Below are 13,083 nucleotides of genomic sequence, written 5' to 3' on the forward strand. Positions count from 1 at the left end.
TTTTTCTATCTGGTGTTTAATGCTTGCTGTCTTTCTCTTTTTGAACACTCATATTTATCTTACTTTTCAGTGTGTATGAGCTCTTCCGGTGTCTTCCATAGAAATGTTAGAGTGGTTATGAATTCCTATAACTCATATGTATCACTGAACATGGGTCTGTCTTAGTATTTGTTAGGGTCCTTAAAGAACTTACAGAATGAATCTCTCTGTCTCCTGTCTCCCTCACTCTGTTTCTCTGACTTTCTCTCTCTCTCTCTCTCTCTCTCTCTCTCTCTATATATATATATATATATATATATATATATATATATATATATTCACACAATATTAGAATGTCTTCTAGGATGCGGTCTAGCTAATCTAGCAATCACTAGGTATAAATGGCAATCCAAAATGTAGAATCTTCTCATTCTATGATGTGGGATGTGTCAGTTGATTTTCAGTAAACACCTAAATACCATAGGTGGTTCTAATGCCAGTGAAGAAATGGACTTGCTAGCAAGGTGAGAGAACGAAGACAAAGAACACAAGTTTCCTTTTTCAATTTCCTATATAGGCTTCTATCACAGAGTGGGATTTTCAAAATCAAATGATGTAATTCAAAGTTGTGTATTCCCAGCTTAAGATCCAGATAAAAGATGTGTCTTTTCTCAGGTTAAAAGATGTTAATTAAATGCATGAATTCCTTTTCTTTCTCTTCCTTTTCTTTCTTTTTTGGGGGGTTGGCGGTTTACAGACATGGTTTCTTGTAGCCCTGGCTTTATTGGCACTTGCTCTGTAGAAGAGGCTGGCCTAGAACACAAAGATCCCTCTGCCTCTGCCTCTCAAGTGCTCAGACTAAATTCATGTACCACCATCACCTGATATAAGGAATATCTCCCTATCTCAAAGATCCGGGTAACAAATGGATCTTCCTAGTTCATGTTAAGTGAAAATATCTCTCAACGGTGTCCTCCATTTTTGGGTTTTGATGAATTCCAGGTGTCCCCAAGTTTATGCCCATGAAGGGCCTCATAGACTCCTTTGACTATAAATAACTTTGTTAGGTACAGTAACTGGGTTTTACCATTATATCTCTAACTGCTTGCTTTTCATCTCCTTTTAAGAGAGTTCTTGGAGGAATCTGCTGTTATCTAGAATGAACCTTTCTAAGAAATGGGTTTCTCTCTCTGCAGCCTTCAATTTGTTTTCTTTATATGTATAAATATATACATATAAATTTTAAGTAAGATATGTGACAGGAAATTTTTTTTCATTTTAAGTGTCCTGTCTCAAGATGACCACCTGTCTCCCTATATTTTGGGAAATTCCCATTGTATTTTACTGGATATACTGTTGATGCCATTGTGAGTCCTTCTTCTTCTCTTCTCCCAATTTTTTATATTCTGACTGTTTTATGCTATCCTCCTGGCCCTACCTATTTTTCATTTTTTCTTATTTTAACTTTTGTCACAGTTTCAGTTTTCTAATTCTTCTGCCTTGTCTTCAAGGCTGCCAACTTTTCTTCAACTTTAAATATTCCTTTAGAGAAAAGTTTTACTGTGATATTTTGGATTTATTTTATTTCCTTTGCATATTTTAGTTTGACTTTTTCATAATTTTGTACATTTAGGAATGCATCTGTCACATGTTCCTTCAGTTCCTTAGTGCACGCCAGTTTTTTGTGATCTCATTGCATTGTCCTGAAGGTGATTTGTGTCCTGTTTGACATTCTGGAACACTGTTATAATTATTGCTTGAATTCTTTTTCAGTATATCATTGAACATACATTTAAGGCTATGACTGCAACATTTGGTGTTGCATTGCTTTGATGACTTTCTATTTTTCTTCCTGTTTCTGCATTGAAATTTTCCTATCTGGGAGTTGAGTACTGGTTGTATTATTCTTAATTTTCTGTATTCCGGCAGTGAATATTGTCTCAATGCTCAAGTGAGGCTTGGTTAGAGCACACTTGAAATTGTATTGCTGCTCTCTGAATGGATATGTAGTTCAGTAGCTGTACCGTCAGCTCATATGACCTTTACCCTGATAACATTTCTCCTTGTCATTCTGAAAAACAATAATTTTCATAGATTGTATACTATCTGTTCTACCTGAGGTATAACTTTAGATCAAGCTTGAAGGCTTTTCTTTAGTTAGCGCCTTTAAAATACGAGCTACTTTATTTTCAGAAAGTTTGAATTGGATACCTTAAAACCACCCAGATCAGAATTGATTCCTATAATATAACCTTAGATTCATAGTAGTATACATCATTTATAAATTTCCAAAGCCATTTCTTTTACTACCAGTAATACATCCTCCCCACAGAGATAATGAAAACAGCCATACTCTTGTTTGTTAGATAGAACTATGAAAGAACTAATGGGACCAAGGAATGTTGCTCTAATGAGTAAAATCTTTTACAGGACTTGCTTCAAAGGTGTAGAATTGGTTCATTTCTCTGTAACAATTGCTGCTCATATACACAAGGTTCAAGTTTGACTTTCAGCATCCACTGTGAGGCACTAAGCTGTCTTTCCACATCCCACAGATCCAATTCATTGTTTTGGCACCTATATGCACTACAAATACCAGTGTTGCATAGGCATACTTGCAGAAAAGACACCCATACACATTTAAAAGAAAAAAGAAAGAAAGAAAGAAAGAAAGAAAGAAAGAAAGAAAGAAAGAAAGACCAAGTTATAATTCATAAGTTATCCAAATGAGACATGAAAAAATTATCTTAATATTTGGTTAGAATTGTTGGCAATTTAGGACCTGTTGGTAAAAAGGCTTAAAACAAATTATTTAATAATTATTAATGGTTTGACTGTGTTTACTTTATTCCTCTTTACATTTACCTTCAGTCTTTCAGCATCTATGTCAAATTTTCAGCAGAAAAAAAGGACTAGCACTGTGTAGTAATCAGAATGGCATCAAGAGGACATTGCTCACTTTACTAGAAATAATATAATACAGTGTTAACTATTATTTTTCTTTTTGTGTTAAAAACTAGAAACATGTTCTGGAATTATAAAGAAAATCACTGTATGCATGGTACGCATGTCCGAGACCCTTGAAGAATTAACAAAATGTCACATCAAAAACTGAAAAGAAGAAATATAAACTAGGAAACTAGAAAATGCTTCTCAATGGAGACATTCTATTTCATTTCACCAGTTAAAAGGCAGCAAAATGGACCCACTTGACAGTGTTAATGCTGTGTGACAGAAATGTTTACAGTTAGGTCAGACACACCTGTTTACTTCCTGTGGCCCACTTTATCACATCTTCATATAAATGGAGCTGTTGACCATGTGGAGAATATGGACTAAACTCTCCTATCTTCACCTTGAGTCCAAATCCGTTTGGGAATTTCCAAATCTGGAAAATGTCATACTCTGCCTGCAGGTTTTCTCTCTGGTTCATATTCACTTTTTCTCCAACAGGATTAGTGAAATGAGTCTTCTTCAGAAAGGAGTGCAGCTGAAAGAGAGGCAGCATTCTACAGTGTATGTGCCCTTCCTTGATGTCAGAAAATGTATTCTGATTTCTTCTTAAAAGCAATGTTAAAGAAGTTGTCCAGGGGAGAAATACAATAAAAGTAAGTGGATACATAAAAGTATCATAACATTCCTAGAATTTAAGTTCTTTCAGAAGAAACTACAAAACAGAAACAAAAACATACATGCATACACAAAATATTGGTAAGAAAAATGCACAACACAGAGAAAGAGGGAGATACACACACACACACACACACACACACACACACACACACACACATACAGACAGACTCACATCCATACAGACAAACATACATAATACAGATACATATAATATACACACATATATATGTCAGACACACACATCAAAATATAATAAGAAACAGACAGTCATACTAACCAAAACAGACACACAGAAACAGAAACGTGAAAAAACACAGGGGCTCACACTAAATGCACATATTTATAGACAAATACACACAGGGAAACATATACATATTAAAACACCCACATGGAAGAAAATTGACATATAAAAATTTATGCTCAGAGACACTCAGGCCCAGCGGCGGCCCACTGAGGTAAACGGGCCGGGCGGCAGCGGCCAACAGGGACATTCAGGCCCGGCGGCAGCCGGCAGAGACATTCAGGCCCAGCAGCGGCCCACAGAGGTAGACAGGCCCGGCGGCAGAGACAAGCAGACGCAGGTAGGCCTGTGGTGGCGGCCTGTGGAGGTAGACGGACCCAGCGGCAACTCGCTGAGGTAGCGGCAGCGGCCGACAGAGACATTCAGGCCCGGTGGCGGCCCCCAGAGGCAGACAGAACCAGCGGCAGCTGACAGGGACCACAGGCCCGGCGGAGGACCGCAGAGGTAAACAGGCCCAGGGACAGAGACAATCAGACGCAGCTTGGAACAGGGACACCCCTAACCCCAACAACTGGGGAAGAAGCTATCTCCGTGGGTCAGAACCAGAACGAATCTGAACACTCCATCTGAGGACAACCCAGGGCCCAGCTGCTGATCCTGTGAAACCCAACAACTTGGAGGTGTTGGTGAGACTACCCTGCTCAGCTGAAACCCATCTGGGAGAGGATTCAGATGCCTACAGTTTAAAGTCTGAAGAAACAAGATCAGCTGAGGAGTTGACAAATGAACAAAAAGTGACCTGAGAACACAGAAGAAGGCGCTACCCAGACACCAAACCAGATCACCAGAATCATAAGTATATAATTCACCGATCGAAATCAGCTGCCCCTGAAGAAATAGCCCAATAGCACCAATTTAACCAAGAACCACTACTAAACCAAGACTAAAAATTAGAACAAGAGAGGCACTCTCAGACACAGACACCACCTGCACCTCACAGAGGAAGAGATGAGCAGACGCCAGTGCAAAAATACAGGCAACAACATAAAAACCTATATGGCAACATCAGAACCTAGTGATTCTACACCTGCAAGACCTAAACATACCATGACAGAAGAAGCAGAAGAAATCAACCCTAAAAATGACATTAAGAAGATGATAGAGGCCCTTAAAGAAGAAATAAAACATTCCCTCAATGAGGAAATAAAAACTTTCCTTAAAGAGGAATTGAAAAACTACCTTAAAGAGGAAATAAAAACTTTCCTTAAAGAGGAAATAAAAAACTCCCTTAAAGAGGAAATAAAAACTTCCCTTAAAGAGGAAATGAAAAACTCCATTAAAGAGGAAATAAAAAACTCCCTTAAAGAAATGGAAGAAAAAACGAACAAAAAATGGGAAGAAATCAAAGAAAGCCAAGAAAAAGCAATTAAACAGATGAACGAAACATTCCAAGATCTGAAAAATGAATTTGAGACAATAAAGAAAACACATGCTGAGGGAATGCTGGAAATAGAAATCCTGACAAAACGAACAGGAACTACAGAAACAAGCATAACCAACCGATTGCAAGAGATGGAACAGAGAATCTCTGACACTGAAGACATGATAGAGAAAATAGATTCGTCAGTCAAAGAAAACAATAAAGACAAAAAAGTCCTAACACAAAACGTCCAGGAAATTTGGGACACCATGAAAAGACCAAACCTAAGAATAATAGGGATAGAAGAAGGAGAAGAATACCAACTCAAAGGCACAGAAAATATATTCAACAAAATCATAGAAGAAAACTTTCCTAACCTAAAGAAAGAAATACCTATGAAGATACAAGAAGCTTACAGAACACCGAATAGGCTGGATCCAAAAAAAAAGTCCCCTCGCCACATAATAATCAAAACACTAAACACACAGAATAAAGAAAAAATATTAAGAGCTGCAAAGGAAAAGGACCAAGTAACATATAAAGGCAAACCCATCAGAATAACACCAGACTACTCAATAGAGACTATGAAAGCTAGAAGATCATGGACAAACCTCATGCAGACACTAAGAGACCATGGATGCCAACCCAGACTATTATACCCAGCAAAACTCTTAATCACCATAGGCGGAGTAAACAAAATATTCCAGGATAAAACCAGATTTAATCAATACCTGTCCACAAACCCAGCCCTACAGAAAGCACTAGAAGGGAAAATTCAACCCAAAGAAGCTAAACACATCCATGAAAAATCAAGCAATAGATAATCCTACACCAACATACACCACAGAAGGACAACACAACACAACCAAAAAAATAACAGGAATTAACAATCACTGGTCATTAATATCCATCAATATCAATGGTCTCAACTCACCTATAAAAAGACACAGGCTAACAGAATGGATTAGAAAACAGGACCCATCCATATGCTGCATACAAGAAACACACCTTAACTCCAAAGACAGACACTACCTCCGAGTAAAGGGCTGGGAAAAGGTTTTCCAAGCAAATGGACCTAAGAAACAAGCTGGTGTAGCTATCCTAATATCTAATAAAATAGACTTCAAACTAAAATCAATCAAAAGAGACCAGGATGGACATTACATATTCATCACAGGAAAAATCCACCAAGATGAAGTCTCGATTCTAAACATTTATGCTCCAAATACAAAAGCACCCACATTCATAAAAGAAACACTACTAAAGTTTAAAACGCACATCAAACCCCACACATTAATAGTGGGAGACTTTAACACACCACTCTCACCAAAAGATAGATCTACCAGACTGAAACTTAACAAAGAAATAAAGGACCTAACAGATGTTATGACTCAAATGGACCTAACAGATATCTACAGAATATTCCATCCTAACACAAAAGAATATACCTTCTTAAGCCGGGCGGTGGTGGCGCACGCCTTTAATCCCAGCACTCGGGAGGCAGAGCCAGGTGGATCTCTGTGAGTTGGAGGCCAGCCTGGGCTACCAAGTGAGCTCCAGGAAAGGCGCAAAGCTACACAGAGAAACCCTGTCTCGAAAAACCAAAAAAAAAAAAAAGAATATACCTTCTTCTCAGCACCCCATGGAACCTTCTCAAAAATTGACCACATGCTTGGACACAAAACAAATCTCAACAGATACAAAAAAATTGGAATAACCTCCTGTATCTTATCAGACCACCATGCCTTAAAGTTAGAACTCAATAACAACAAAAATTATAGAAAACCCACAAACTCATGGAAACTGAATAATACCCACCTGAAACATCAATGGGTCAAGGAAGAAATAAAGACAGAAATTAAAGAGTTCCTAGAATTCAATGAAAATGAAAGTACAACATACCCAAACTTATGGGACACTATGAAAGCAGTGCTAAGAGGAAAATTCATAGCTCTAAATGCACACATAAAGAAGACGGAGCAATCCCATACCAATGAATTAACAGCACAACTGAAAGCTCTAGAACAAAAAGAAACAAACTCACCCAGGAGAAATAGACGCCAGGAAATAATCAAATTGAGGGCTGAAATCAACGAAATAGAAAACAAGAGAATAAAACAAAAAATCAATGAAACAAAGAGTTGGTTCTTTGAAAAAATCAACAAGATAGACAAACCACTAGCCAAATTAATCAAAAAGCAAAGAGAGAACACCCAAATTCACAAAATCAGAAATGAAAAGGGAGACATAACAACAGACAATGAGGAAATCCAGAGAATCATCAGATCATACTTCAAAAACCTGTACTCCACAAAAATGGAAAACCAGGAAGAAATGGACAATTTTCTGGATAAATACCAAATACCAAAATTAAACCAAGACCAGATAAACCATTTAAATAGACCAATAACCCCTAAAGAAATAGAAACAGTCATCAAAAGTCTCCCAACTAAAAAAAGCCCAGGACCAGATGGTTTTAGTGCAGAATTCTACCAGACTTTCAAAGAAGAACTAATACCAATCCTCTTCAAAGTGTTCCACACAATAGAAACAGAAGGAACACTACCAAACTCTTTTTATGAGGCTACAATTACCCTGATACCCAAAACACACAAAGATGCAACAAAGAAAGAGAACTACAGACCAATCTCCCTCATGAACATTGATGCAAAAATACTCAACAAAATATTGGCAAACCGAATCCAAGAATACATCAAAACAATCATCCATCACGACCAAGTAGGATTCATCCCAGGGATGCAAGGATGGTTCAACATACGGAAATCAGTCAATGTAATACACCATATAAACAAACTGAAAAAAAAAAACCACATGATCATCTCCCTAGATGCTGAAAAAGCCTTTGACAAAATCCAACACCCCTTCATGATAAAGGTCTTAGAAAGAATAGGAATACAAGGAACATTTCTAAACATAATAAAAGCAATTTATAGCAAGCCAACAGCAAACATCAAATTAAATGGAGAGAAACTCAAAGCGATACCACTAAATTCAGGAACAAGGCAAGGCTGTCCACTCTCCCCATATTTATTCAATATAGTACTAGAAGTTCTAGCTAGAGCAATAAGACAACAAAAGGAGATCAAAGGGATACAAATTGGCAGAGAGAAGTCAAACTTTCACTATTTGCAGATGATATGATAGTATACATAAGTGACCCCAAAAACTCTACCAGGGAACTTCTACAGCTGATAAACTCCTTCAGTAAAGTGGCAGGATACAAGATCAACTCAAAAAAATCAGTAGCCCTCCTATACCCAAATGATAAAAGGGCTGAGAAAGAAGTCAGAGAAACATCACCCTTTACAATAGCCACAAATAATATAAAATACCTTGGGATAACACTAACTAAACAAGTGAAAGACCTTTTTGATAAGAACTTTAAATCTCTAAAGAAAGAAATTGAAGAAGATATCAGAAAATGGAAGGATCTCCCATGCTCATGGATAGGCAGGATTATCATAGTAAAAATGGCAATCTTACCAAAAGCAATCTACAGATTCAATGCAATCCCCATCAAAATCCCAACACAATTCTTCACAGACTTGGAAAGAAAAATACTCAACTTTATATGGAAAAACAAAAGACCCAGGATAGCTAAAAGAATCCTATACGATAAAGCAACCCTTGGAGGCATCACCATCCCGGACCTCAAACTCTACTATAGAGCTATAGTAATAAAAACAGCTTGGTACTGGTATAAAAACCGACATACGGACCAATGGAATCTAATTGAAGACCCTGACATTAATCCATGCACATATGAACACCTGGTTTTTGACAAAGGAGCCAAAACTATACAATGGAACAAAGAAAGTATCTTCAACAAATGGTGCTGGCATAACTGGATGTCAATATGTAAAAGATTACAAATAGATCCATATCTGTCACCATGCACAAAACTCAAGTCCAAGTGGATCAAAGACCTAAACATAAATCCAGTTACACTAAACTTAATAGAAAAGAAGATAGGAAGCACTCTTGAACGCATTGGCACCGGAGACCATTTCCTAAATAAAACACCGACAGCACAAACCCTGAGCACAACCATTAATAAATGGGACCTCTCAAAACTGAGAAGCTTTTGCAGGGCAAAAGACACAGTCAATAAGACAAAAAGACACCCAACAGATTGGGAAAAGATCTTCACCAACCCTACATCTGACAGAGGATTGATCTCCACAATATATAAAGAACTCAAGAAACTAGACATCAAAGCACTGAACAGTCCAATTAAAAAATGGGCTAAAGAGCTAAACAGAGAATTCACAAAACAAGAACTACAAATGGCTGAAAGACATTTAAAGAAATGCTCAACATCCTTAATCATCAGAGAAATGCAAATCAAAACGACTCTGAGATACCACCTTACACCTGTTAGAATGGCTAAGATCAAAAACACCAATGACAACCAATGTTGGAGAGGATGTGGAGCAAAGGGAACACTCCTCCACTGTTGGTGGGAATGTAAACTTGTACAACCACTGTGGAAATCAGTATGGCGGTTTCTCAGAAAATTAGGAATCGAACTACCTCAAGACCCAGCCATCCCACTCTTGGGCATATACCCAAAGAATGCTGATACATACCATAAAGATACATGCTCAGCTATGTTCATAGCAGCACTATTTGTAATAGCCAGAACCTGGAAACAACCTAGATGCCCATCAACGGAAGAATGGATGAAAAAAATGTGGTACATATACACAATGGAGTACTACTCAGCAGAGAAAAACAATGAAAGCATGAAATTTGCAGGCAAATGGATGGAACTAGAAAAAATCATCCTGAGTGAGGTAACCCAAACCCAGAAAGACAGTTATGGTATGTACTCACTCATTGGTGGATTCTAGATATAAAATGAACAATCAGACCACAACCCATAGAACCATAGAGGCTATATATATAGCATGGAGGTCCCTAGGATGACTGTGGCATATAATCAATTTCAGTTTTACTCAATTATTGAAAAAAAATAGCCAAATGAATGGAAACACATGAACTATGAACCAAAGGCTGAGGGGCTCCCAGCTGGATCAGGCCCTCTGAATAGGTGAGACAGTTGATTGGCTTGATCAGTTTGGGAGGCATCTAGGCAGTGGGACCAAGTCCTGTGCTCATTCCATGAGTTGGCTGTTTGAAACCAGGAACTTATGCAGGGACACTTGGCTTAGTCTGGGAGGAAGGGACTGGACCTCCCTGGACTGAGTCTACCAAGTTGATCACAGTCCTCGGGGGAGGACTTGTCCTGGAGGAGGTGGGAATGGAGGGTGGGCTGGGGGTAAGGGGAGGGCGTGGGAGGGGGGAGAATAGGGGAACCCACGGCTGATATGTAGAACTGAATGGTATTGTAAAATAAAAAATATATATCACAAAAAAAATAAAAATAAAAAAATTTATGCTCACAATTAAAGACAGATTGACAGACATACAGACACATATGGAGAGAGAGAGAGAGAGAGAGAGAGAGAGAGAGAGAGAGAGAGAGAGAGAGAGAGAGAGAAGAGGAGAGGAGAGGAGAGGAGAGGAAGAGAAAGAGAAAGAGAAAGAGAAAGAGAGAAAAAAACACAGATATTCATATATGGAAGCACATACACAAAACACACAGTAGTGACATGCAGGCACATATACTGAAAAACACACAGGAAGATATACATAGAAAGAAACACACATATACAAAGACATTGACACAGGAAAAATGTATGCTCAGTTCCACAGATACATACGTAGATATATAGACACATAATATTCACAGAACCTGGGTAAACACAGATACACAGAAAATAAAATCATGCTCCCTTACACAGTTACAACCATTCATTCACAAACAGACACATGAAAGTTCTGAAAAAAATAACACCACCACTCTTTCTTGTGTAATTACTCACAGAGTGCCAAAGGAGGTCCCTGGAGCCTACAGTAGGGTACAATCAGTTAAGAAGACTTCTGAAAACCATCTCAATACACTGATTACCATATATTTGACAATTGATGAACAAGGGTTCATCTTCTCATCATAGAGAGGATTAATGAGGTAGCACTGTTACGTTTTCAGTATTAGAAGAGGTGAAATAATATTCAGGTGCTCTGTAACATGTTCACTGATATTCCTTGATAAATTGTGCCCTCCATTCCATTGCTTTGGCATTAAGATTTACATCAGACTCTAGCTTTAAGTCCTTACTAGGACAATTTTTCAGAAATATTTCTATTTGATTAATATTTGCTAATCGAGTAAATTGGAGCATCTGACAGACTCTTAAAGGCTTTATTAATGACATATAATTTCATGCAATAGAAAAAACACTACCTTCAAGCAGTTACCACCGTGTCCTTTCCCATTATCCACACGTTGAAGAAGCATCTCATGGGCAGCATGGGCTGCAGTATACACAGCATTATATATGTCATAACTGTCATCACTAAAGGCCATGTCAAAAGTCTGTCCCATTAGAAATTGTAATGAGGCATTGAATGAACAATCCTTCAGTGTCTTACACTTAGAAGCTGAGACCTCACAGTTAAAGTTCATCCATCCCAGCCTTGCAAGGTATTCATCTGTGTATTTCAGAGGGTTCAGTGTCTGGACAAAAGTTTTAAAACCAGAAATCTCAGAATGATGCTGTGCAAAAGCTAGTGTCCCATGGGATGAGCCAACTGTGGAGACTCTCTTACTTGTAGTGACATCCATCTGTGAGGTAGTCACCCATATTCTCTGTATACCTAGTGATTCCCACATTCAAAACCTCACAGCTAGAGTACTGTCTGGGTCACCATAAATGATAACTACATTGGCAGATGATGTTATGATTTGGTTATAATACACTTCAGCTCTTGACATGTATAAATTCATATTGACTGGGATTATGCTCACAAAAGCAAAGCAGACTGCATTTCTTTCCATCTCTGTTCTCAAATGTGAGAGAAATTGGGTACCCTGATCACTGTCAGAGATGGCCAATCCAATCCAGTTCCATTTGAAGTGAAGCATCAAAGAGACCATTGCCAGGGGTAGAGCTGTGTCCTTGGGGGCCATCTGATACAGATAGGGAAATTTTTCATGATCAGTCAGGATAGGATGGAAAGGTCCATAGGTAAGCTGAAGGATCTAGGACACATGGAGCAACATGAGGTAATATGTACTTCTAAGAACTTGTAAACACACTTTCAGCAAAGAGTTCAATTAAAACTTCTTACCTATTATTTTTTCCCTCATCTCAACTTCAAAAAAGGAAATGAAGCTGCATCATGTCTCTGAATAGTATTCTTGAACCACAATGTTTAGCATAATTCCATACACTCTTCTTAGCATCTTGGTATTTTACCAACAGAGTCACAATTTCTTGCAAACCCACACCACAAAAATCTTACCTGTTGAGCTCTGTAGGGATCCAGGAATGTCCCAATCATCACAGATGTTTTCCAATTTGGTCCTGTCAGCATCATTATACACGTAATCTCTTGATTACAATTATAATTAGGGGGAGCATATTGTTTTTCTTCAGATAAAGGCATGAAACTGTTTAATTTTGACATATTCTTACAACCACCTTCGGGCCACTGAAATATTAATGACATATTTGGCAAAAGAAAAGGGTTCCTATTGACTTCATCCATGGAAAAAGTTAAGGCCAATGGAAACTTGTTTTCAGTTGGTGTTCTGTAAGAAGGTATAATATTTATTATGGACAAATATCTAAAGATAATCCTTTGTTGTAAATAGAAGGACTATCCTGAACTGGATGGTATTCCCAACCAGTCCCAAGTACTGAAACAACTTTCCTGTGCT

General features: G+C 38.0%; 2 pseudogenes; one reads left to right on the forward strand and one right to left on the reverse strand.

Moving 5' to 3' along the window:
• The window catches only part of LOC121826140 (vomeronasal type-2 receptor 116-like), a 478,502-nt pseudogene that overhangs the window by 344,949 nt on the left and 120,470 nt on the right, over positions 1-13,083 (forward strand).
• Positions 1-13,083, reverse strand: part of LOC143271871 (vomeronasal type-2 receptor 116-like) — a 51,512-nt pseudogene that overhangs the window by 15,827 nt on the left and 22,602 nt on the right.

Source organism: Peromyscus maniculatus, chromosome 1 (assembly GCF_049852395.1).
Source record: "Peromyscus maniculatus bairdii isolate BWxNUB_F1_BW_parent chromosome 1, HU_Pman_BW_mat_3.1, whole genome shotgun sequence".
In the NCBI taxonomy this organism is placed as follows: Eukaryota; Metazoa; Chordata; class Mammalia; order Rodentia; family Cricetidae; genus Peromyscus; species Peromyscus maniculatus.